Source organism: Rhincodon typus, chromosome 15 (genome assembly GCF_021869965.1).
Source record: "Rhincodon typus isolate 14 chromosome 15, sRhiTyp1.1, whole genome shotgun sequence".
NCBI classification, from domain to species: domain Eukaryota; kingdom Metazoa; phylum Chordata; class Chondrichthyes; order Orectolobiformes; family Rhincodontidae; genus Rhincodon; species Rhincodon typus.
Window position 1 is genome coordinate 8,495,138 of NC_063346.1, and position 27,992 is coordinate 8,523,129.

Here is a 27,992-nt window from a genome sequence, read left to right on the forward strand (position 1 = left end):
CTAGGCCCGAAACGTCAGCCTTCCTGCTGCTCTGATGCTGCTTGGCCTGCTGTGTTCATCCAGCTCTACACCTTGTTATCTCTTATTTCTGAACAATGGATGTTTGGCTAAGTTGCCTATTATTCCCTGAGTCCCTCTGCTACAATCCAAAACAGAGGAAGTGAAACGGGTAACTTCTGAATCTAAAGGAATGGCTCCTGAATCAAGCAAACTTTGCAGTCGTCATTGAAATGTTCTCATCTAATTTTTTTTTAATGTTGGGGACATGTCATTTTTTTATGCCAGCTTTATTTTTAAACTTTTATTTTGCTTATTATACTTTTGATGAGACGATACTTCTGCTCCAATATGAATTTCCTGGAAATTTGTGGCATGCTATTCTTATTGATTATTCCAAAAACTGACGCAAAATGATGATCCAGGATCTTGCCCATTTCCCAATAATTATTGACGGTATCACCATTATCAGTTTTTATGTCACCCACATTGTTTCTATTCATCTCTTTCATTCTAACATGGGATGTGGCCTTTGCTGATAATTTCTGCATCTGTTGCTGGTCCCTAATTGTCTTTGAACTTGAATATTTCCTTCAGAATCCATTTGCCTCTCCTGCTGGGTCTGAATACAGTCTCCACGGTGCTTTCCTCAGAACACCGATGCCACCAGGAAGATACAGCTCCGAGTCAATGAGATGGGACTTCCTAGCACTAAGGAATAGAAGTCCCACTACCTAACATTCCAGTACAACCACAACATTTTCAGGCTGTGAGGAGCAGACTCCAAATCAGGCAGTTAGTTAGGTTGGAGATGAATCATCTACTCACCATCCCTCAATAGATCCCCTTCCCCTGCAATTGTCAGCCACTCACCTCTCTGCCTCTTCATCATGTTGTGACTGTATGGGACATTGATGAAGCCACTTTTATAATACTGTGTACAATTCTGTTTGTCTTTCTACAGGAAAGATGTTGTTAGACTTGAGAGGGTGCAGAAAAGATCTACAAAGATGTTGCCGGGATTGAAGGGTTTGAGCTATAAGGAGAGGTTGAGTAGCCTGGGGCTTTTCACTCTGAAGCATTGGAGGCTGAGGGGGATGAGGGCCTTATAGAGGTTTATAAAATCACGAGGGGCATGGATAGGGTGAATAGCTAAGGTCATTTCCCTGGGTTGGGCAAGTCTAAAAGAAGAGGGTGTGGAGCTGGAGGAACACAGCAAGCCAGGCAGCATCAGAGGAGCAGGACAGCTGACGTTTCGGGTTGGGTCCCTTCTTCAGACACTGCTTTATCTCTGACTCCAGCATCGACAGCTCTTACTATCTCTAAAACAAGAGGGTATAGGTTTAAGGTAAGAAGGAAAAGATCTAAAAAGGACCTGAGGGGTAACTTTTTTCACGTAAAGTGCAGTGGTGTGTGGGACAAGCTGCCAGAGGAAATGGTGGAAGTGGGTACAGTTATGCTTAAAAGGCACCTGGATGGGTTTATTAATAAGAAAGATTTAGAGAGATATGGACCAAATGCTAGCAAATGGAACTAGGACAGATTGGAATATATGGTCGGCATGGACAGGTTGGATCAAAAGGCCTGTTTCCGTGCTGTATGACTCTACGACTCTACGACTGCACATACTTTTAATCACATTACTTAAGGGGGGAGGCTATTGCATTGGAGACTATTCAGAGAAGGTTCACTGGATTAACTCCAGAAATGAAATGTGTGTTTTAGGAAGAGATATTGAGCTTTTTAGGCTGATACTAGAATTTAGAAGGATGAGAGGAGATCGAATTCAGATACATAAGATGCTAAAGGGGATTGCCAAAGTAAATGTAGCGCAGATGTTTCCCCTTGTGTAGTAGTCTAGAATGAGAGATCACAGTTTAAGGCTAGGGGGTGGCAGATTTAAAACAGAGGTGAAGCAGAATTACTTCACTGAAAAGGTTGTGAATTTGTGGAATTCACTTCCCCAGAGTGCAGTGGATGCCAGGACGCTGAATAAGTTTAAGGTGGAGATAGACAGATTTTAAGTAGTAACAGGTTAAATGGTTATGAGGTGTGGTCAGGAAAGGGGAGTTGAGGCTGAAATGAGATCAGCCATGATTGAATTAAATGGAGGAGTAAGCTGATGTGACTGAATTTCCTACTCCTGCTCTGAGTTCCTATGTTCACCTTGCTTTCTTCCTTTAAGACAATCCCTAAAATTTACTTTGTTGATTAATCTTTTCACCATCTGATCTAATATCTGTTAGTGCCATTATTAGGCTTTATAATGCTCCTGTCAAGTATTTTGCAACATTAAAGGAGGCCTAAATTTAAAGTGCTGTTTTAAAGCCTGACACAAATTAACAAACTGTAACAATATGATTTTCTGCTAGAACAGTAAGACTCAATGACATAGAATTACTAAACATTCAAAACCATTGCTCTTTCTCTTAACAAGTAACATGTCACGAAGCAATGTCAAACATTTTAGAAATCATCAGAAAGCTTTTGTATTTAATAATTCACATGGAGCAGACATCTGGGAATGCACTCGACTCAAGTGATTTTAAGGAGTAACACTCTCATGTAGCTTGAAGAGACTTGAATATACATATCTTTTGTGATTTTCCTTTCTTCTTCATTTGGTATTGAACTTTGTTCTGAGATGGGTTTTCAAAGTGAGTTCCCATTATTTTTTATTAAATATATTGGCAGTATAAATAAAACAGTATTTTCACCAACTTGCAGCAAGATGATGACTGCATGACTCATTAAATGAAATACTGTAGATGGAAGTTGGAAGTAGTAAAATGGAGACACATTGGCAAAACTTTAGAAGGTGTTATTCAATGTGAAGAGGTGCCAGGTTTGGATCTAAAGATGAACCAGAATATTTTCTAAACGGTGAGATGTTATGGAAACTGTGGTACCTTTAAAATTAAATCTTCCTTTTATTTCCTGTGTAACATGAGATATTAATTAACTGTTGTTACAATGGTAACTCACTTTCCCCAAATGTGAATAAATTCCAGCAAATAAAAACAAAAGAAATGTGAGAAAGGTCACATGAATTGCTAGGATCACCAAGGCCCTGATGGTCCATTGAACTGAAGTCCAAGATTTATCTTGTGCATTACCTAGCCTATTATCAATGTAACTTTGGGGAAACTAGGGAGATTTGGTCTTAGAAAGAACAATAACCGACCTTCAGTGAGTAAGCCTAGAGGTCAGTAGTCATCCTGACATCATGAGTAACTTGCCAAATGACCATTGTCTGAAACAATTGAGACAGGCGATCGACACAGTATAGGCAGTGAACACCAAGAATAATTTATATTAATAGGCGTAGGTGAAAGATGAGGTTAGCAAGGGTACAAATGATTACTTCTTAGCTAAAGACTGGGAGTTCCCTTACATCAGCCTAAAGGAAGAACAACGACAGTTACCACCAAAGACATGAACATCTCAACTCCCTAAACCACTGGTGTCCACTATCTTTGCCACTCCATTTTACAGAACAGCTTTGAAGTGGGCAAGCATTCTCATCTGTCATGAGCTGTATGTTTCCTTGCTTCGTCTAATTGAATAAGGCTACTTCACAAACCTAATAAACGATCTCAAAATTCCTTATGAATGGTTGACTGCCTGTATAAGAATGTCATTTCTGATAATAATAAGGCTGAGTTTGAGACTCACAGCTGGAGGCCCTTCAAATATAAAGAGCACTTCATAGACAGCCATACAGTACAGTTAAAAGACACTAGTGACCAATACAGTCTATTGGAACATTAAGACATTAACCTATTGTGAGGATTGCAAATCCTTACCGCTCTTGACCATATTATGCAACATTACAAATTAATGCCTTTAAATGATTCAGTGGCAATGTTTGGATTCCTGGAGAGGCCTACTAGCCAAAGGAAGAAAAATCTGCAGTTTGCCCATAGCTACTCAGTCGATACCTTGGACCATCAAACGCGTGTAATGTCAAGGATGGTTAGGCTCTGTATCAGCAGTATATGCATAAAGAATTGCAGATGCTGGAAATCTGAAACAAAACAGACAGTAGAGGAGAAACTCAGCAGGTCTGACAACATCTGTAGGGAGACAAATAGAATTAATGTTTTGTGTTCAGTTCTGATGAACTCAACTTGTCCAGTGATGTGTAATAACACTTCCAAGCAGGTTGATTGGAAAATCTGAAAGGTAAGTGTCGATTAAATTGAACCATTAACAGCTTTCTCTTGGAGATATAAGTGCCTTTGGCCTTGGGATGCACTCAAGACATTGGAACCAAATGGAGAAAATGTTTACAACCCTACAACATAACAACTCCCCCTCTAAACTCATTCCACCCCTGGTGCTGACTCTGGGGTTGAAGGGATTAACTTATCAAGAGCAACTAAACAGGTTTGGCCCTTTATTCATTAGCATTTAGAAGAATGTGGTTGATTTTATTAAAATATACAAGAATTGAGGGGTCTAGACCAGGGTAGATGTTGAGGGGATCTCAATCTAGAGGACATAGTTCCAGAATATGGAGACACTTGTTTAAAGCTGAGATGTGAAGCAATTTCCTGTCCAGCAATGTAGTCAGTGCCTAGAATTCTCTACCCCAGAGAGTTGTAGAGGCTTAAAGAGAAGCTGGACGGACTTTTGAATCATTGGGGAGTTGCAGACTATGAGAAATTAGCATGAAAGAGGTTTTGAGGCCTGGGGCAGATCAGCCATGATCTTATAAAAGGGTGATGCAGGCTTAAGGGACTGAATAGTGTATTCGTATGTCCTTACATTCACATTTCACTATTGACCAGAACTTCAGTCTGGGTCTGGGAATTATAAATGTAGTGATATTGTCATATTTCTGTTGTCTGCCCTTTGTATATTTCTTGGGAAAATCTCCATTAGCACATAGGAAATAGAATCATAGAGAAAGAGAGCAGAAGTACGCCATTTGGTCCCTCAGGCCTATTCTGTGATTCAACTAGATCATGGCTGATCTACTTCAATGCTGTTTTGTTGTATTATTCCCCATATCCCTTGATGCATTTAATATCTCGAAATCAATTAAACTCCGTCTTGAAAATACTCAATGACTTAGATTCAACAGGCTTCTAGGGAGAGAATTTTGAAGATTTACCACCCTTTGAGTGAATGTACTCCTTTTCATCTTAGTCCTAAATAGGTTACATTTTCACCTGAGGCTGCATCCCTGCTTCTACACCACCCAGCCAGACAAGCGTCAATTGAGTGTGAATGTTCAGAATAGCTGTGCTTCCCACTGTGGGAAACAATCCACTGACACTCACAATTGCAACCTCTCTGCAGAGACTGAGCTGCTACAGGTTTGACATTGCCCTCAGAGATAGGGCCTGGCATGCAACCTTCAACAACTGCAATAGCTTGCATTTATGTCATGCCTTCAACACAGTAAAATGGTCACAAAGTGCTTCATGGAGACACAATCAGACACTATAAATGGACTGTTAAAGTAGAGGATGTTGAAGCATGTCACTTTCTGTTTGGTCAAAGAGTTACTTTTTTAAGTGGTGTCTAAAAGGACTAGAAAAAGGTGGTGATGGAAAATGGTTATGGGAGGATATTTCAGAGCTGTGGACTACAATTGTAGAGTAGAAGGATACTAGCATCAATTTGTTTTTGTTTTGACTTCGTCTATAATTAGTTTAATTGATAGAGGATGAACTATCAGTGAGTCTTAACAAGAAGAGGATGTTGTCCGAACAAGATGTAGTTTATTGCCTGAATGCAATTAAAAGTATATTGTATCAGTTTGTTAAGAGTTTTGGTTACACAATAATAATGTCCCTACCTCTGTACTACCTCTGCTCCCAAAGTGTGTCATAACATGTCTGAACATGTTGGTTAAAAATGTCTAAATCAGTTTCTGAGACATTGTTACTAAGACACTAAGGGGACCTGTGGATATTAGTTGACACTCTGTGGAATCATATTCTGTCTTATCACTACTCAATCCAGTCCGATACTATCAGATTGTGTCATGTAATGTAATCTGTAACTTTAACTCTTTCATAACTATTTACCATGTTCAACAAGGTCCTGGAGAGCTAAAGGTGCAAGGTCCCAATAGTGGAACAGAGGATTCTGAAGTCACCCAAGCGACTATGAGTAAGTAAGAGGAGAGATTTTGGAGGGACAAGTAACCTAAATGGAGAAAGTTATAGAAATAGGATGAGGAGAGGTAGAGTTATAGAAGTCAAGGATCAGAATTTAAATTTGAGGTACTGATGAACTGAGAGCCAATATTAGTCAACATGTCCAGAAAGGAAAGAGAGAAGAAACTTTCTAGGGGGCTAAGAAGATGCTCTTATAAATAATGAATAGGCTAGTCTTTTTGACTTAACCACAAGTTTGGCTTGTGGAACAAAAACAGAAGTTGCTGTAAAAGCTCAGCAGGTTTGGCAGCATCTGTGAAGAAAAAATCAGAGTTAATGCTTTGGGTCTGGTGACCCTTCCTCAAAACAGAGTCCCCTTCCTCTGGTCACCTGACCCGAAATGTTAACTCTGATTTTACTTCACAGATGCTGCCAGACCTGCTGAGCTTTTCCAGCAATTTCTGTTTATTTTCCTGATTTACAGCATCTGCAGTTCTTTCATTTTTTAGTTTGGCTTTTGGGTTGGTTCCACTTTGCATAATATTTGGGTTTCTCTTTGGGTAAATTGTGTCTTTCCCCTATTTAAGAATAACAGGGCCTGACTGTGGTAGGCCTCTGCAAAACTCCTTTTGTTTACATGTCAAACATAGTACACTTCTCAGTCAGTACATCTCTCCCGGTACAGACTGTTCTTTCTCTCCTCTCCATCTCTAACTCAAAGTATTTGATTGGCAGGATTTTTTTGGAAGATTAGTCTCTGTTGTATTGTGAGAAATTCAGCAGCCAAAATGCACAAAACTAGCTTCATAAACAGCAAAATGATAATGTCAAAACTGAATTAGAATTAGAATGAGAATTAGAAATAGAATTAGAATTTGGTTTTATTGTTACATGTACTCAAGTACAGGGATGCATGGGTACAGTGTAAAGTGTACAAAGTCACGATTTTTGTACTATCTTAGGTTCACAGATACCTAGGTACAAAGTTTTAGGTATAAATAAGAAAAATAAAGAAGTAAAGGTAAAAATTCTGCATTAGAGTCTTTCTAAAGCAGGGAATCCATGCTAGGCTTCACTTCAAGACTAGGAGTCTGCGCTGGGTTTCATCAAAGCTGGGAATCCGAGGTGATATTTGTTCAGTGGTTGACATATAATTTTTGGATAGAACTTCAAGGAGAACGTCTGTGCTCTTCCTTGACATGGTCTCATAAGATCTTTTACATTCACCTGACAGGACCTCCGATATATGACTCATCCAAATGACAACACCTCTGTTAGCTCAGCAGTGGTGTATTAGCCTGTGCTTTTGTGTTCAAGTCTCGGGAGTTTAACTGAAAATGAACTATACTGGGAAGAAAGATTATTCTTTTTTCAGTTTTTTCGCACAAAGCAGTTGTAAACAGCTATTTGACTGTATAGGGGAAGAATAGGACAGAACGTGCAAAAAGCTGAGAGATCATGATGCATGATTGGACAGTAGCCGGTGGATATAATGCAGACAAGACATAATGAGTTAATACTGCTTGCACATTTGAATAATTTGTGCATTTTTAAAAAAAATTCATTCATGGGATGAAGCCAGCATTTATTGCCCATCCCTATTTGCCAAGAAGGCAGTTAAGAGTCAATCACACTGCCTTGAGTCTGGAGTCACATGTAGGCCAGATTAGGTAAGGATGGCAGTTTCCATCCCTAAAGGGTATTAGTGAACCAGATGGATTTTTCATTAATCGTCATTAGTCCCTAAATTCCATAGTTTTATCAAATTCAAATTCCATTCTCTGCTGTGCCGGGATTCAGACTCAGGCCTCCTGAACATTACCTGGGTCTCTGGAATAACAATCCAATGATAATACCACTCATCACCTAACACAGTGGTTGATATTCATACACGAACAGCCCCTCACAGCAAAAGATGGCACCCAACTGAAGTGAGCAGCTGCTAACCAGATGATGACTCTGGCATGGTAGAGGGAAATAGAGTTAACTCCTATCGAATAGAAAGCTTGAGCAACCTCCCTTATGTAGCATTGTCAGCAAACTCTGAAATGTTGCTCATATCTCTATACTCATCCATTAAGAAGCCTGAGCGCATCCTCACAATCAAATTGACAGGCAATGTTGTCTTTGTCCTGCTGTCTGGTTGGAGGTCTTTGCTACAACGATGGACAGAGTTCAGCAAGAACTGCCTTAATGAAGCACAGTTCCCTCATATGCTGTTTCTCGCCAAGGTTCATGTTAGAGAATTGTTCCTAAAACACTCTGCGTGCCTATGGCCTCCTCTGGTCTGTGTAGCCTCTGTCCAGTTTCCTGGTCACATCTGAGTCCAAGTAGAAGATCAACTAGTGCAATGACAACTGAGAGCAAATGGCTGGTGCTCAAGCCTTGAAGTCATCAAGAAAGGACTTCAGCCCCTGCCTCACTTCAGTTCAGCCCGATGGACTTTTGAAACATGAAACTACCATATAAGCAATGCCAACCACAGCCAATGTGTGGTTGGGAAGTTTGCCGCCAACATCCAATTTTCTGATTGAGTTTACAAGATCTGCATAGTCTAATTTGGAAGAGGGTGAACCACTACAAAGCTCTTGCAGTTTATTGCATGATAACAATGAGGTCCAAGTTTCATAAGTAAGACAGACATTTTCACTGAAACAATTGGAAAAGCTTGGATAACAGGTCTGTCCCTTTCAAAGTCCTAAACTGTCTATTTTTCCCCATCCATGCCCTAGTAGGTCTAAAGTACCATTGGGGAAAGTATCTGGCAGTCCAATAAGAAGACACTGTTAAACAATATGTAAGTTATTGCATGAGAACAATCAGATACAAGTTTAGGCATTGTCACTTTATTTGGAAATATGAGATAAAAGGTGTGTCTCCTTCAACATCCTAAAATGTTCCCTCTTTGTCAACCTGAGTCTTAATGAAATTATGAGATTGTGTGAAACTTAAACACAGAGAATTCTGGAGAAACTCAGCAGGTCTGGCAGCATCAGTGGAGAGAGAAACAAGAGTTAACATTTCGAGTCCAGTATGACTATTCTTCAGAACTGAGACTATTATGGATGGAACTTAATGTAGACTTCAGCATTAATCTTATCAGTGTGTTATTGTATAGAACAGAAAGAAACTGTGGAAATCACCAAAAAACCTGAACAGAATAAAACAGAATAAATCAACTTGGAAGTATTTGAGGTTTAATGGGAACAAATTGTGATGGGGTTTACTCACTAACACATGCGCCTGGCTCACTTTGCTTCAACATGTATGCACACATTATGAATACCTTTGTGAGAATCCAATTACAACACCCAAATAAACAGCCACTGCCAACCACAATTTCTCAACCTGTGTATTTGCTTCACAGTTTTAAAAGCTGACTTTAAGAACATACATTCTCCAAGCACTTTTCTCCTCAGCCAGTGCAGCATAACTAATGATGATCCCTTGCTTCCCAGACAGTCATAGCTGACTTGACTAAATTCTCATTAGACTTTAAAAAGTTATCTATTTTGGCTGCTGCCAGCTCTACAATTTCCCCGTCATGCAGCAATGGATTATTTAATCTGCGACGTTTTATATCAGATCCAGAAAATGAAGGAACATAGGCGAATAAATCCAATGTGGGTGGCTTTAATAAAACAATTGGGTCTACTGCCATTTTAATCCTTTTTAGGAATATGTATGATTTTTTTAAAATCACTTGAAATGTTCAACTCTCGATGCAACTGTGAAATATTCAGAGAGAGATTATCAGCATTGTGTCTATCTGATGTACAGAGACATAAAACACAAAAGTATTATCACTTTCTATTCTGTCAGTGATTAAGCCACAGCCATTTTATGAGTACAATGATTTATATTTGATTTTATTCGTTTTAATAAAATGTAATTGTAATTATCTAGTCTTTAAGGAGAGTGAAACACAGGATGAAAAAGAATAGAAAATAAAGTGGTTGGCTATTTTAAGGCTTTCAAATTTCAAGAGCAAGACTTTGAGTGTCTTTATTAACTAGGATGTCAATGGCTGGTATTTTTCATTTTGGAGTTAAGGTATGACTGTGGGCATCTCAAAAGGGTGAATGACCCGTTCCTGCTCCTATTTTCAATGTTCTCCATGTTTCTATGTCTTAGATGTTGTCACATTCTCCCAGCTTGTATTGCATTTTCTGGAGCGACCATCCATTCTCCACCTCATGCTGTTTGCAATTCTGTGGAGAGCTAAATGGTGAACACAGGTATCCCCCGAGCCTGCACCCTCACAGTTATTGCATCAAAGTTATCAAGTCACGAGCAGCTGGAGGGACAACTTTGCTTTTATTCAAAACAGTATTGCAACCTTTTAGTTAGAGGTATATTAAATAGGACAGTGAAAGAAAAATGTAGTTCAGACCCCTTTGACGTGGGCAGCTATGAGTTTTTCACATGGTTCTCTGGCTTGTTGAGACATGGTCTTGTTACCTTCGAGTCTTTGGAGCCTTCTCAGAATAGTCAGTGTCAGATTCCTCCTCAAATGTGTCCTCCCCTTCCTCCAGTTCCTCCTCTTCCAAGACATTCCCCCCACCCCACCCTCAATTCCCAGCTCAGTCCAGTCAGGTTGCAGAGGGTGGAGCAAACAGCTGTGATCCGAGACTCTCTCTCTAGGATGTATCGGGTTTTACCATCTGAACAGTCTAGATATTCCAATGTCATCCTTTGGTCTGCTCCGCAAAAGCCCTTTGAGAATTATGCACGGTGTCGTATCTCTATTCACTGTGAGTCTGTCGGGTACGGAAGGGTCTCAGGAGATGGGTTTGAGGGAGCAGCATTGCAGGCTGACCAACCAACCCGAAATGTGGATGGTGGTGGGGGGCTGAAAAGTGCAGAACCTGTGAATATTCCAGAATATAGGCATCAGTGTGTCACCCATAATCCTGTTGGTGTGGCCATTGATGATCTTCATTCATGGAATGTAAGCTTTTTCTAATTAGAAAAACTTCTGGTTCCTGACAGGCAATTCAGATGGCTACACATGGGTATCATCGACTGCATCCTGCAGCTACAGAAATCCTGCAAATGTACTTACCTATAAGCATAATTATGAATAGTGACTACTGTGACTTCTTGCATCTGAGGAGAAGTTATTAATGAGGTCCACATTCGTAAATAAAGCATGTCAACCACCTCCAAGAGACATTAATAATTGAGGGGAGACAACCATGCCAGATGGTGGAATTTGAATTCAATTTTTTTAAAATCTGGAATAAAGACCATGAAACCGCTTTGTTGGGGAAATCCCATCAGTTCACTAAATGCTCTTTAAGGAAGGAAATCTGCCATCCTTACTGGGTCTAACCTACATGTGACTCCAGCCACACAGCAACGTGGTTGACTCTCAGTCCCTCTAAAGCTATTCAGTTGTAACAATGGCTATGAAGTCTCAAAAATAAAAATGAAACTGGATAGCAGCAATTCAAGAAGGCAGCTGACCACCCCCTTTTCAAGGGCAACGAAGGATGGGCAATAAGTGCTGGATCAACCAGCAACATGAGTGTATTAAAAATAAAGTGAATGTCATTGCAATTGTACAGAAATCCCCAGTGTCCCCTGAAATGATCAACTGACATGGGAATTGAGGGCCACTTTCACATTTTAGGTAACCAGGATGTGGTTCCCACTTTCTCCATGAGAGTCAGGTATTTGTACAACATCCTAAACCATTGTTGACACTGACACATATTCAAAAGCTGCATCAAGCCCTGTAAACACAGCCTTGAACCAGTGCTGTCTTAGTGTGCTGGTAATCGCTGTGAACATTGAGCACCCCAACTTGACCCAATAGCACCCTTGAAATTGAAGTCCCAGTGCCCCTACAGAGGCTGTTCGAAGCCACCTGTACCCTGACATTCCCTGACCAACCTCCTAAGAAACTGTATGACCATACACTCCCTGTCCCTATCCTTGCAAATCCCCAAATACAGCATACTGTTCTCCCTTTTTCTGATGACCATTCCCTCCACTTTAACCCAGATGGCATGGTGGCTCATCCCCTCTGTTTCTCATCCTGTGTTTTGCATCCTCTGTTTCTGGCCCTCTGTTTCTCCTTCTCTGTTTCTGCCCCTCTATTTCTGCCCTTCCATGTCCACACATCTGTTTCTGCCTCCCTGTTTGTCATTCTCTGCTTTTGCCCCTCTCTGCCTGCTCCTGTCCCACTGAACACATCTCCACTTACCTTGATTCTGTTTTATCTCCCCTGGTCCAGGAACTCCCCACCTACGGAGTTCTGATGAAGGGTCACCATTCCAGCAATTAAATAGAAAATCATTAAAACATTTTCTTGTAGGATGAGTGTAGCTTGCAATTCTATTGTGTAAGGATGTTCTTTGACATGATCATCTCTGCTGCAGTATAGAACACAATAGTTAGCATTCCAGATTAATGACGAGGTACTGAGATGTTGATTGCCTGGACGATGTTGACTTTGGAGAAATTTCTAGAGGGTTATTGTCGAGTCAAGGCACAGAATTACCTCTGCTGGGCATTTTACTGTGGTTTTAAAATAACCTTTAAATGTTTGATGAATTGGTTTTCATTCCGTTCATGACAGTGATGATGGTGGGAGGGATAAGTAGTAGTCAGGACAATGGAGAAGAAGTTCCTTCACTGATGTTTCCCTCCAATACTGAGAATGCAAAAAGTTTCACACCTTATTCAAATGACAAGACCTCCAAGAGTGTTATATTAATCCCTGCCAATTTGACAGTGGAGGTTTCAACAAAAACAATTCCATTGAAGTTAAAGGGGAGCTGGTTCTATTCTCTCTTGTTGGAGATAGTCATTGCCCTGGCACATGCATAGCATGAATATTGAGATGCTGGGAAGAGTGGTGGTCCAAAGAGATTTAGTGTTACTTGTGCACACATCTATAAGAAGAAATAGGTACAAAATGTAATCAAAGGATGCTTTAGCTTTGCAAGAGGGATGGCGGAGTCCAAAACTAGAGGGCATAGGCTTAAGGTGAGAAGGGAAACATTTAAAAGGGACCGAAGGGGCAACTTTTTCACACACAGGGTGGTGTGTGTATGGAATGAGCTGCCAGAGAAAGTGGTTGAGGCTGGTACAATTACAACATTTAAAAGGCTTCTGGATGGGTGTATGAATAGGAAGGGTTTGAGGGATAGGGGCCAAATGCTGGCAAATGGTACTAGATTAATTTAGGATATCTGGTCAGCACGAACAAGTTGGACTGAAGGGTCTCTATGACGTTATGATTCTAAATGCAATTCAGATACACCAGTGTGTCAAAAGGATTCCATGGATTAAATCCAAAGAAGCAATTCCATGAACTCGGCTGGTATTCCCTGGAACATAGAAGGTTAAGGGATCAATTGATTGAGGCTTTTTGGATTTTGAAACACAGGTATAGAGAGACAACCTCCGCTGTTTGGGAGGGCTCAGTGTCTAATTACATTTGTTTGATATTCGTGGGCATTACAAGCAACTACATTACAACGGTGACTACAATTCAATAATACTTCATTAGCTGTAAAGCACTTTGGGGCTTCCTAGGTTCATGAAAGGTGGAAGATTAACGGAAGTTTTAATTTCTTTTCTCTTGTGGACATGAGAATAAATTCTTCAGGCAGAACATGTCTTCTGAGGAGAAAAGAATAGGAAAGACCCCTTCAAAGAAAGCTTGGTAACAGCATGCAAATGACTAGAAAAGCAGTTGATACTGGTTCTATAACATCAAGTCTGACTTTAATAGATAGCTAACAAAGGTGGTGCAAGTACATGGAGACAAGGAAAATCAGGAAGATATAAGTGCCGAGACCTCACTAAATGGTAGAACAGACTCAGGGTTGAATGGCCTATTTATTTTTCCCATGTTTCTGGGATCTGGAGAAAAGAACATTCATTGAATGGAAAAGTAGAGTTGCTGCAGCACACAACAAGGCTACTCGGCCTTTGGTATCTGTTCTGGCTGCCTGTAAGAGGAACATAGTTTGTTCCATCTCCCTTCCCCACTCCCCTTTCCACAGCTAATCGAATTCCATTTTGACAGGTACCATTTGCCTCCATCACATTCTCAGGCCAGCCTAAATCCGAACCATTCACTGAAGAGAAGCCTTTTTCCCGTCATGTGGCCATTGCTTCTTTTGCCTCTCAAATTGACTCCGTGTCTTCTACCTCTTGACACTTCCACAAACATTTTTTTAAAAAATTGTTCATTCACGGGATGAGGGCGTCACTGGCTAGGCAGCACTTATTGCCCATCTCCAGTTACCCAGAAGGCAGTTTGGAATCAACCACATTGTTGTGGGTCTGGAGTCAAACCAGGTAAGGATGGCAGTTTCCTTGTCTCAAGGACATTAGTGAAACAGAAGGGTGTTTTTCCTGACAAGTGACAATGGTTTCATGGTCACCATTAGACTATTAATTCCAGATTTTTTTTTTATTGAATTCAAATATCACAAGGCCATTGTTTCTCCCTAACAGTTTCCTTCTAGCTACTCTGTCTACTCCTCTCTATTGAATATCCTCTCAGCCTTTATCCAATCTATACACATTATGTCCCTCATTTTTGGGCCCATTCCAATAAATATTTTCATCATCCTGTCTAAAGTTTCACATCTTTCCTAAAACATGGTGCACAGAACTGGAGACAATGCTGAATATTGCAGGTGTTGCCTAAGGTTTCAACATATATACCTTGTTTTTTTAACGCTATGACTTTAGTTGTAAAGCCCAGGATTACATGTAGCCCCTTTCAATGAGTGAGCATCTAGAGGCACACTTCTATAAATATCAAGTAGGGATTATTTTAACTCTTGGATATGACATGAAGTCAGAAAGTGAAGGAGAAACTTCTTCTCCCAGGGGCCGGTGAGCCTTTGGAATTCACTGCCACTGAAAGTGGTTGAGGCTAAAACACTGAATGATTTCAAGAAGGAGTTAAATACAGTTCTTAGGGCTAAAGGGATTAAAGGGAATGGGGAAAAAGTACGAAGAGGGTATTGTGTTGGATGATCATTTTGAGTGGTAGAGTTGACTTGAATGGCCTACTCTTGTTCATATTTTCTAAGTTTCTATATTGCTATATGCTGCTAACGTGCATCAACACAAAATCAGATCTGGTTCTGGGGTGTGTTCCCATATCAGGTGCTCTTATATGTCATATTCATAGAATCCCCACAGTGTGGAAACAGGCCCTTTGGCCCAACAAGTCCACACTGACCCTAGGAGCACCCCACCCAAGACCCATACCCCTACAACCCACCTAATCTACACATCCCAGAACACTACAGGCAATTTAGCAAGGCCAATCCACCTAACCTGCACATCTTTGGACCATGGGAGGAAACCGGAGCACCCAGAAGAAACCCATGCAGACATGGGGAGAACATGCAAACTCCACACAGACAGTCACCTGAGGCTGGAATTGAACCCAGGTCCCTCGTGCTGTGAGGCAACAGTGCTAACCACTGAGCCACCATGCCGCCCCTAAAATTATGTTTGATATTATGTTTGATATGAACAGAGAATGGGGTAGAGAGATGAATGGGAAAAAGAGTGTGGTTTTCCTAATGGGACCCAAACACAGCATCTTGCTTTCTTGCAGTCCTTACTCCCATAACGATAAAGAAAGCACTTGGCTTATTTTGCTATTCTGGAGCGCTATCTATGCTTTCTGCACCTTGCCCTGCCAATAATGTGAAATGGCCAAAGAACATTAGCTTAGTATTCACACTTCTATACTGTGCTTGTGACATAATTTTGGACCTCTTATGCAGTTTGAAATCAACAGATAAGTACAAATTCTAGCATTTGCTTAGGTCATGGTTGATAATATTGCCATGCTAAATTTTACTTAATGAAATGCAGAGCAAAATGCCTCAGCTATTACATCTCTAAAGAAGGAAGATCTATCCATTGGCATTTTGCACAATTTAACACAGATATAATTAAAAGCATTGGGAAAACAGTTGAAGTTAGAATTAACAACAATAGCTAAGAAAGTAGAGACAGTTGAAGTAATCGCAAAATATCTGGGATTGGAAGAAAATAAGTTTATCCCAGGTACAACACAGCGTTGATTCGGCGAGGGTTCAATTTCTGATGAAGTATCTTAAATTAAGAAAGGGAAAAAAAAGACTGAGAATGGGGTGAACTTAAAAGAGAAACGCAAAACTCTTAGCTTGAACTCCAGAGAGAAAAGTTGTCAATGGAAGAAATTTGTAATTATACATATGTGGCTGCAAGAGTGGATCATAGGCTAAGAATCATGTAGGAGTAACTCAGCTGCTTATTTCTCAAAGCCTGTCCACCATCTACAAGTCACAAGATTGGAGTGTAATGGACCACTCCTCATTTGCCTAGATGACTGCAGCTGAAGAGTCACCTAGATTTGAAACGTTCGTTTGCTCTCTCTCCGTGGATGCTGCCTGACCTGCTGTGATTTCCAGCATTTTTTGTTTTCTCTCAAGAAGATTGATACTACCAAGAATAAAGTGGTCCACTTAATCAACACTACATCCACTAACTCCACCATGAATGTTCGTAAGCAGCTGTGTGTCCCAGTTGCAAGATGCACTGAAGAATATCCCCAATGTCTATTGGCAGCATCTTCTAAAACCATGACCATCTTCCAACCATAGGACAAAGGCAGCACATGCGTAGGATCACCACCTGCAAATTCTCTTCCAACTCACTCACCATTTAGACATGAAAGTAAATCACCTTTCCTTTAGTGTTGGTGAGTTAAAATTATAGAACGCCTTCTATAATGGCTTTGTTGGTGGATGTTTGTGGATGCAATGCCAAACAAGCGGGTTGCTTTGTCCTGAATTGTGTCAAGCTTCTTGAGTGCTTTTCGGGCTGCCCTCCTTCAAACAAGTGAAGAGTATTCCATCACACTATTACAGTGGATAAGAATAAGCGGACACAAAGTATTCCTATAAACATACTGTACAGATGAAGACCTTGGGCCCATCGAGTTTGCACTGATGATACTACTCTGAATCTACGCTACTCCCTCTTTCCCAATTATGAGGTTTCCCACTTCAACTACCTTCCCAGACAGTGCAATCCAGATTCCTACCATCCTCTGTATTGTTCTGCATACAAATTGAGAAACCTAACAAAAATGTATTTGTATAATAAAGCAAGTTTAAACTGCATTTGTCTATGACAAAGGAGAGGCCAGTGAATTATTGGCTTGCAGTTACACCAGAAATATTGAAAACCCATGATTCAAGATAGAGCTCAGCAATATATTTATAAAAATCCCACTTTGATGTATCTTCTCTCTATTTGGTTGACCATGAAAAGATTATGAAAAGAAATGCATGCAATTGCTAATTTTCTGTAAAGAACTTAAAACACATGTAAGAAAAAAAATCAAGATTGAGTTCTATTTAAATGCGACTAATCCTAATTATTGTCTGTATTTATTTGTGTTTTGAATTAGATTCTATAACATTGCTAATACATAAGTCTGCAAATGGAAATGTTATCTAGACAGCATGTCATAGAATATTTGTTAGAAGTTTATAATGATGAGATCCTGTTATCATTGCAAACCTATTGTAAAATATCTTTACTATTGTGAAGCTTTCATTTTTCCCAGGGAGTGTGTACAATGCGTTTCAGTTTTTGCATCCGTTTTGTATTGTGTACGTTAGTAAGCTGTGAAAATGGTAACACTCAGGGAATTTGGTGGTTCGATATTAATTACATTCAAGTTCCAATGTTTGTTACATTCTCTTCTTCCTGGTTGTTAAAACAGATTTGTTGGGTGGTTTTCCATAATTCATTCAAAAAATGTCTAACGTTATGAATCAGCGGGAGTCAGACAGGGTTTGTGAAGGGACAGAAGCAGTCTCCATTTTAAGAGTTACCGTTGTTTATCGGGACTGTTGAGTAGACAAATGAACTACACTGGTTTTGTGTATTTGTGATTCCCAAAAATAAGGACAACACAGTGGCACAGTGGTTAGTACTACTGCCTCACAGCACCAGGAACCCAAGTTCAATTCCACCCTTGGGTGACTGTCTGTGTGAGTTTTCACAGTTTCCCTGTGTCTGCATGGGTTTCGTCCTGCAGGCTAGGTGGATTAGCTGTGGGCAATGCAGGGTTACAGGGATGGGGTGTGGGTTTGGGTGGGATGCTTTTTGAGGGTCAGTGTGGACATGATGGGCAGAAAGGCCTGCTTCCACATTGTAGAGACTCTGTAATTGTCTCTGAGCAGTTAGCACTCAGGAAGAAGTCCCAAGTTTTGGTGCATATATTGTGAGTTGCAGCTGAGGAAAAAGTATAAGAAGCCAATTGGTGCTTTTTTTCAGTTCATTTGTGGGATGTGGGTGTCACTGGCTGGTCCAACAGTCATTGCCCATCCCTGGTTGCCCTTGAGAAGGTGGGGGTGAGCTGATTTCTTGAACTGCTGCATTCCTCCTGCTGTGGGTTGACCCACAATGCTATTAGGGAGAGAATTTCAGGATTTTGACCCAGCGACAGTGAAGGAACGGTGATATATTTCCAAGTCAGGATGATGAGTGGCTTGGAGGGTAACTTGCAGGTGGTGGTGTTCCCATATGCCTACTGCCCTTGTCATTCTAGATGGAAGTGGTCGAAAGTTTGGAAGGTGCTGTCTGAGGATCTTTGGTGAATATCTGCAGTGCAACTTGTAGATAGTACACACTGCTGCTACTGAGTGTCGGTGGTGGAGGGAGTGGATGCTTGTGGATGTGGTGCCAATCAAGCGGGCTGCTTTGTCCTGGATGGTGTCAAGCTTCTTGAGTGTACTTGGGGCTGCACTCATCCAGGCAAGTAGGGTGTATTCCATCACTCTCTCAACTTGTGCCTTGTAGATGGTGGACAGGCTTTGAGGAGTCAGGAGGTGAATTACTCGCTGCAGTATTCCTAGCTTCTGACCTGCTCTTGCAGCCACTCTGTTAATGTGGTGAGTCCAGTTGAGTTTCTGGTCAATAGTAACCCCTAGGATGTTGATAGTGGGGGATTCAGTGATGGTAACACTATTGAATGTCAAGGAGTGGTGGTTAGATTGTCTCTTATTGGTGATGGTCATAGCCTGGCATTTGTGTGGTGCGAATGTCACTTGCCACTTGTCAGACCGAGCCTGGATATTGTCCAGATCTTGTTGCATTTGGACACGGACTGCTTCAGTATCTGAGGAGTCACGTATGGTGCCGAACATTGTGCAATCATCGACAAACGTCTCTACTTCTGACCTTATGATGGAGGGAAGGTCATTGATGAAGCGGTTGAAGATGGTTGGGCCTAGGACACTACCCTGAGGAACTCATGCAGAGATGTCCTGGAGCTGAGATGACTGACCTCCAACAACCACAGCCATCTTCCTATGTGTCAGGTATGACTCCAACCACTGGAGAGTTTGCCCCCTGATACCTATCGATTCCAGTTTTGCTCAGACTCCTTGATGCAATATTTGGCCTAAAGCAGCCTTGATGTCAATGGCTGTCACCTCACATCACCTCTGGAATTCAGCTCTTTTGTCCATATTTGAACCAAGGATGTAATGAGGACAGGAGCTGAGTGGCCCTGGCGAAACCCAAACTGGGCGTCACTGAGCAGGTTATTGCTGAGCAGGTGCTGCTTGATAGCACTGTTACTGACACCTTCCATCACTTTACTGATGATCGAGAGGAGACTGATGGGGCAGTAATTGGCCGGGTTGGATTTGTCCTGCTTTTTGTGTACAGGACATACTTGGGCAATTTTCCATATTGCCAGGTAGATACCAGTGTTGTAACTGTACTGGAACAGCTTGGCTAGGGGAGCGGCAAGTTCTGGAGCACAAGTCTTCAGTACTATTGCCAGAATGTGCAAGATTAGAGCTCATGATTAAAAAAAAAGTGCCGTACTGGCTTGGTGAAGCTAGCCATCTGTGAAAAGCAGGAGATATGCCAATTAGTAACACCAGAGATTCCTAAGGGAGCATAAACCAGGAAAGGAAAGTGAACAACCCGAGCACCAACAGTAATTGAGTCAGCCTTTTGAGGGAGATCAGAAATCAGGCCTTTGAAAGTGAAGAATTGGAATCCCTTGCAGAGCTTGACTGAGATATGATGTCCCATCGTGTCACTAATATCCAGTGGGTAGGGGTCCATCCTGACCACATTTGCGATTTGATCTGTTTTGTGGGGTGTTCGGCCATAGATTGATTTGTTTTGTGACGTGTTTGGCCATAGTTTGGCTGTTACCCACATCTGCATCATGTTAATTTTTGAATGTTAGCACATCAATTATGTATAATATCAATATATAATTAATTACATTACTGTTCTAACATTGTTTCAAAGCCATGGCTTTATTCTCTTTGTACAAACCTAGTTTCTCATTACATTTACTTTAAAATAAAAGTATCTAGCCAGATCATAACATAAATTTGGCAGTCTGATGTGCAATCAAAAGACAAAGCCACACATTATCCCCACTTGTCAAGCCCTGTTCCTTCACTCTCACGAAGTCAAAATTCTGGAGCACCTGCCCTCAAATCAATAGTTACTTACATCAGAAATGAAAACAGAAGTTGCTGCAAAATCTCAGCATGTCTGGCAGCATCTGTGAAGAGAAATCAGAGTTAATGTTTCAGGTCCGGTGACCCTTCCTCAGTACTGATGGTAACTAGGAAAATGTTGGTTTATATGCAGATAGGGTGGAGGGAGACGGTAAGGAGTAAATGATAGGTGGGGATAGAGCCTAAACAGAGAGAAGAGCAGGTGTACAGACAAAGTAGATTCACAATCTGATTGGGAGGGTGAATATTTGTTAATGGGAACTGTTAGTGATAGGTGGTGTGTAATGGCAAACTATATGATAACATGGCCTGATGTATGGGGTAGGAGGCTAGGACATGGGAGAGCTCAGGCCCTAAAATTATTGAACTCGATATTGAGCCCAGACAACTGCAGTGTCCTCAAGCAGAAAATGAGGTGTTGTTCTTCCAGCTTGTGTTGAGCTTCACCGGAACACTGCAGCAAGACTGAGGCAGAGATGTTGGCCAGGGAACAGGGTAGTGTGCTAAAGTGGTAGGCTACAGGTAGCTCAGGGTTTTTTTTTTGTGAGCACAACGTAGCTATTCTGTGAAGCGGTCACCCCATCTACGCTTCGTTTCCCCAATATAGAGGAGACCACATTGTGAGCAGCGAATGCAGTAGACTAGATTGTGGGAAGTGCAGGTAAAATGTTGCTTCACCTGGCAGGTATGTTTGTGCCCTTGGATGCTGGGGAGGGGGGAGGTAAGTGGGCAGGTGAAACACTTATGGCGGTTGCAGGGGAAGATGCCATGGGGCTGTAGGGTGGTGTTGGGAGTGAAGGAAGAGTGGACCAGGGAAGGGAAGGGAATTTGTGTCCGGTGGTGGCATCTCACTGGAGGTGGTGGAAATGGCGGCCAGACCCTGCCCATGTACATCCGTGATTCCTCTGACGCATTGCGCCAGTTTTGGAATTTCCACTTTGCATCTTCTGGTCGCCTCCTCTTTACTGTTGAGTTCCAATCCCTGTACACGTCCATCCCCCACCAGAATGGTCTCTGGGCTCTTACTGCTTCCTGGAACAAATGCCTGAACTGTCCCCATCCACCACCACCGTCCTCCACTTGGCCACGCTCGTCCTCACCCTCAACAACTTCTCTTTTAACTCCTCTCATTTTCTTCATGTCAGAGGAGTGGCCTTGGCTACCTGATTAGGCCCTAGTAATGCTTGTATCTTTGTGGAGTATGTGGGACATTCCTTGTTCCAGTCCTATTCCAGCCCCCACCCATAACTCTTTTTCTGATATATCGATGGTATCATTGGTGCTGCTTCTTGCTTTCGCCCAAAATTGGAAAGGTTCATCGATTTCGCTTCCAATTTCCACCCTGCCCTCACTTTCACCTGTTCCATCTCTGACTCCTTCCTTCCCTTTATCAACATCTCCTTTTCCATTTCTGGAGATAGACTGTCCACTAATATCCATTATAAACTCACCGACTCCCACAGCTACCTGGACTATACATCCTTGCACTCTGCTTCCTGTAAAGACTCTGTTCCACTCTCTCAGTTCCTCCATCTCCATCGTATATGAACCGAAGAGGCCAACATTGAGAAGGGAGCCTCCAAAATGTCCACCTTCTTCCTTGACCAAGGATTCCCCAGCACCATTGTCAACAGGGCCCTCAACAAGGTCCGACCCATCTCCCACACTTTGGCCCTCACCCCTTCTCTTCCCTCCCCAACAGTGATCGGGTTTCACTTGTCCTTTCCTACCATCCCACCAGCATCCACATCCAGAAGATCCTCAGCCACGATTTCAGCCACCTCCACTGAGATGCCACCACCAGACACATATTCCCCTCCCCTCTCTTGACCACCTACTGTTGTGACCGTTCTCTCTGGGAAACCCTGGCCCACTCTTCCTTCACTCCCAACACACCTCCCCACAGCCTCACGGCACCTTTCTCTGTAACTGCCATAGGTGTAACACCTGCCCATTTTCCTTCTCCCTCCCCAGTATCCAAAGGCCCAGACATACCTTCCAGGTGAAGTAGCACTTCACCTGCACTTCCCACAATCTAGTCTACTGCATTCACTGCTTACAATGTGGTCTCCTCCACACTGGGGAAACGAAACGTAGACTGGGTGTTTGCTTCACAGAACATCTGCGTTTTGCTCGCAGAAAAGACCCTGAACTACCTGTTGCCTGCCACTTTAACACACTACTCTGTTCCCTGACCAACATCTCTGTCTCTGGCTTGCTGCAGTATTCCAGCAAAACTCAGCACAACCAGAAGAACAACACCTCATTTTCTGCTTGGGGACACTGCAGCTCTCTGGACTCAGTATGGAGTTCAACAGTTTCAGAGCGTGAACTCTCCCACACACCAGACCTTGTTATCATATAGTCTGCCATTACATACTACCTATTGTTAGCCTCTAACAGTCTCCATTAACAGCTATTCACCCTCCTAGCCAGATTGTTATCACAGCAGGCCAAGCAGCATCATCGGAGCAGAGAGGCTGACGTTTCGGGCCTAGACCCTTCATCAGAAAAGGGGGAGGGGAAGGAGGTTTTGAAATAAATAGGGAGAGAGTGGGAGGTGGTAGAAGACGGATAGAGGAGAGGATAGGTGGATAGGAAACAAACAGGTCGAAGAGGCGGGGATGGAGCCAGTAAAGGTGAGTGTAGGTAGGGAGTTAGGAAGGGGATAGGTCAGTCCAGGGAGGACGGACAGGTCAAGGGGGGGGGATGAGGTTGGTCGGTAGGAGATGGAGGTGCGGCTTGAGGTGGGAGGAGGGGATAGGTGGGAGGAAGAACAGGTTAGGGAGGCAGGGACGAGCTGGACTGGTTTTGGGATGCGGTAGGGGGAGGGGAGATTTTGAAACTTGTGAAATCCACATTGATACCATTGGGCTGCAGGGTTCCCAAGCGGAATATGAGTTGCTGTTCCTGCAACCTTCGGGTGGCATCGTTGTGGCACTGCAGGAGGCCCAGGATGGACATGTCATCTGAGGAATGGGAGGGGGAGTTGAAATGGTTCGCGACTGGGAGGTGCAGTTGTTTATTGTGAACCGAGCGTAGGTGTTCTGCAAAGCGGTCCCTGAGTCTCCGCTTGGTTTCCCCGATGTAGAGGAAGCCACACCGGGTACAGCAGATGCAGTATACCACATTGGCAGATGTGCAGGTGAACATCTGCTTGATGTGGAAAGTCTTCTTGGGGCCTGGGATGGGGGTGAGGGAGGACGTATGGGGGCAGGTGTAGCACTTCCTGCGGTTGCAGGGAAAAGTGCCGGGTGTGGTGGAGCTGGAGGGGAGTGTGGAGCGGACAAGGGAGTCACAGAGAGAGTTGTCCCTCCGGAAAGCAGGTAAGGGTGGGGAGGGAAAGATGTCTTTGGTGGTGGGGTCGGATTGCAGATGGCGGAAGTGTCGGAGGATGATGCGTTGGATCCGGAGGTTGGTGGGGTGGTACGTGAGGACGAGGGGGATTCTTACACTCACCTTTACTGGCTCCATCCCTGCCTCTTCGACCTGTTTGTTTCCTCTCCACTTATCCTCTCCTCTATCCCTCTTCTATCCGCCTCCCACTCTCTCCTTATTTATTTCAAAACCCCCTTCCCCTCCCCCTTTTCTGCTGAAGGGTCTAGGCCCAAAACGTCAGCCTCTCTGCTCCTATGATGCTGCTTGGCCTGCTGAGTTCATCCAGCCCTGCACCTTGTTGTCTCGGATTCTCCAGCATCTGCAGTTCCTACTATCTTAGATTGTTATCAACTCCTTTGTCTGTTCAAATGTTCTTCTCTCTCTTTGGGCTTTATCTCCACCTATTGTTCACTCCTTACATTCTCCCCCCCCATTCTATCATCTGCATATCAACCAACATTTTCCTAGCTACCACCAGTTCTGAGGAAAGGTCACCGGACCCGATACTGTGTGTGAAGCAGTCCTTCCTGAAGTCACCCTTGAATAGTGTAACCTCAACTTTGAGATTATCATCACTCAATATTCTACTTTCGAGGGACCGCAAGTGCATCTTCACAATGTCGCTCTTTGCTGATTCCAATGATTTAACTCTGTACCTCTACAACAGGTGATATGGATATAATTGAAAGCCATTCTTTAAATGGGGTTAAGCTGGAGCTCTGTACAACTGACTTCCTCCCATTTTCATTCCAGCATTCCCACCCAAAATGTGAAGGAGATGTAGAATCATTCATATGGAGGCATCATTGGACTGAGAAGTATAAATGGGTACAGGAAGTAATGAGATGTAATTTTCAGATGAGGACGGATTGGGGATATAATGGCTTGACGGGAAAGATCTATCTGAAAAGGATAGACTCATTAGTCATACTGGCCTTCCTTATGCTGCTTATTTCCTGTGTAGAAAAATTGAAGTAATGCACTTCTCTAACACCTAGTATAAAAAATGTACAATAATTTAAATGCTGGAAGGTCTCATTAAGTCCTCAAAGGATTAAGGAGTGATTGGTATGATATAACAGTGAGGATCACACATCAACAAAGGGTAGAATAAGGGTAGGTAACAAATTTTGGCAGTAGCTGTGTTTACTGCTGCAAGCACACATCTGATGGGAGTGAAACTGCGTGAGGTCTCATTTCCAAAGCAGGAATTTGAAAACATTTGACCTCAACTGTTTTTTTTAATAGGAACAACCTGTACCTTCTGGCAGGTTGAGGGAACATAACCCAGCAGTGGGTTAGCGTGCTGAGAGCTATGATGAGCACACTGTGCCTCTAAACAAGCTGGTTAATTACCATATGATTCTTTCAAAACCCAGCAATCTGTATAAAGGAGTACACAGCCTACGTATGCATCATATATGTCTGAAGATATCAATGCTGACATAATATGCACAAGGTAGAGAACCAAATTTGAAGAGAGGGTGAGTTGGTTCTGCAATGCTATCAGTAAGCTAATTTAAAATACTGGTATCAAAGCATTATATAAAGATTAAAGTGAAATTAACTCAATTTTCTTAACCACCAATAATTTATGTTAGTGTGGTGCAGCTGAGATGATCCTTACAGATATAACTTGGTTTAACAAGTCAGTAAGTTTACATACACATTCTCAGCAATGTAAAAATCACAGGATTTATTACCCAACCCAAGATGGCATTTACTGAATATCCTTAGCAGCCTTGGGAAGGAGGTACTGCCCTTCAACTTGCACAACTCATTACGACATAATATAATTAAGTGACTTGTCACTACAGAAAGCAGTTATGAACCAACTGTAAACTGTAAAGACTCGAAATACTCAAGATGCCAGGCAGCATCAGGAAAGTGTTAACTGAACCAATGGACAAGTCAGATCCAGAATGAAACCTGACTTTGATCATTTGATATACTTCATTTTTTTTCAGTTGTTTTTTGTGGTGACTGGTCAATGAAACATATTCACTTGAGGCTGCAGGTGTTGTTTAACAACAAAACAACGGGTTATTACAGAAAAGGAAAACATACCATCCAAATTTAGGATAGAAAGATATTAGTGCAAACATTAAAACAATGTTCAACCTGTTTCTGAACATTTTACTTCAACACAGACTCAATCCCTGAGAAATATTATTCATAACTCAGTACTTTATTTTTTACCTCACTGACCCTGCCCACTTTCTTTTCCTTGGGCTGCTGAGACAGATTTCTATGATTCTATAATTTCTTTATGAATCTACTGGCATTTTTCATTTGGGATGGATTAAAGTTTCTCACTTTGCAACTTGAAGGTTTCTCTACAAACTGTTGGCTTGGAAGCATCATGAACTAAAAAAAAGCTTTGGTTAGGGCGACTGGTTTCATTGAAATGAAAACTTAATTACCCTGCACAGTGGAAACTGCTTTTCCTTCTGAACTGAACTCTTGATTCTTCTGAAATGTTAACCTAGTGGCCTCAGCTGTGTTTGTAAACTCAGCAGTCCAGATATTCCATCCATTAACTTCAATGGATTCCTGCTGGGCATTTGACTTAAATTGCTTAATATAATACACCATTTATCACAGGAAAGAGAAGCAGTAAACAAAGATAACTAAATAATAGCAGCTTTCATCACCACCAGATGCCCTAAACTGCTTTACAGTCATAAAAATATTTTTTTAAGTGTAGTGTGATGATAATATGGCATTTTATCCTAACTTTTATTTTATGAAGAAAGGTTGAGAGAAAGATGCCAAACAGTCTACTCAGAGCCATTAGGGTAAAAAATGTGTGAGGCTTTGGGTTCTTTTTTAAAGTAGGAACAATAGAAGCAGCCTGAATGGGTGACACAAGTTCCCACAGAACCAGGATTTTTAGTTTTTAGTTTTCAGTAGCAGTTGTTGCTGGGTCTTGAAGCTGGGTTTGGAAGCTGCAGTACATCTCTTCCTGCTGCTGTCTTTCTCAGAGTTTTCTCTCGATATTTTTCCTCCTGGACCACAGATTTACCTGTGAGACAATCTATTTTACTAAACTTGCCTTTTGCTAAGGGTGTGTTTATAGGATGTTACTGGGAACAGTTAATTAGTAATTCGTGATAATGTATTATTCTGATAAGTTTTTCAATAGATTTAAGTTATTCCAATTTCTTCTTCTTTCATGTGTTGTGAGTTAGCTATAGTGTATGATTAAAGTATGTTTTACTTCAAATCTGGTAGTTTGACCAGTTGAATTGCATCTGGAACACATCACCTTACATTTACCTTTAAAGAAGAAAAAGTCTAGAATAGGTGTGTTTGGTTCTCAGATGGGTAGAGCTGATGTCGGAGCAGGGTCTGGACAGTGTAAGGAGCCTGAGGTAGTGTATTTGACAGCGTATTAAGTAAGTTGGGGATCGGTTTAATAGTTACCCAGGATTCAGACTATGTATTCAGTACTCTGCATTTTCATGAGAAACTATTTACCAAAGTGCAGTCAAGCACTCCACATTCTCTAGTTTAAGAAGAGACTTTCTCAAGGTTTCAAGCCCAGGGGAAATGCCCAGCAGAAACTTTAGCTTCAAAGGCAACTGCTTTGGAATGTGTCACTTTGGGGATTCTGGAGGAATCCTAAACACAAATCCCATCTGTGCTTCAGACACCTTACTTGGCAATCAGAAAATCTGGGCCATTGCCTTTCCATTATTGGTCTAACAACATAAGCAATGGATTATCAGAAGGAAACTATAAAACTATGCTGTTAGACTGATCAATATTAATTAAGGTCAACAACCAAAAGAACTGTGGATGCTGTAAATCAGGAACAAAAACAAAGTTGCTGGGAAAGCTCAGCAGGTCTGGCAGCATCTGTGGAGGAGAAAACAGAGTTAACGTTTTGGGTCCGGTGACCCTTCCTCAGAACTTTCCTCGAAACGTTAACTCTGTTTTCTCCTCCACAGATGCTGCCAGA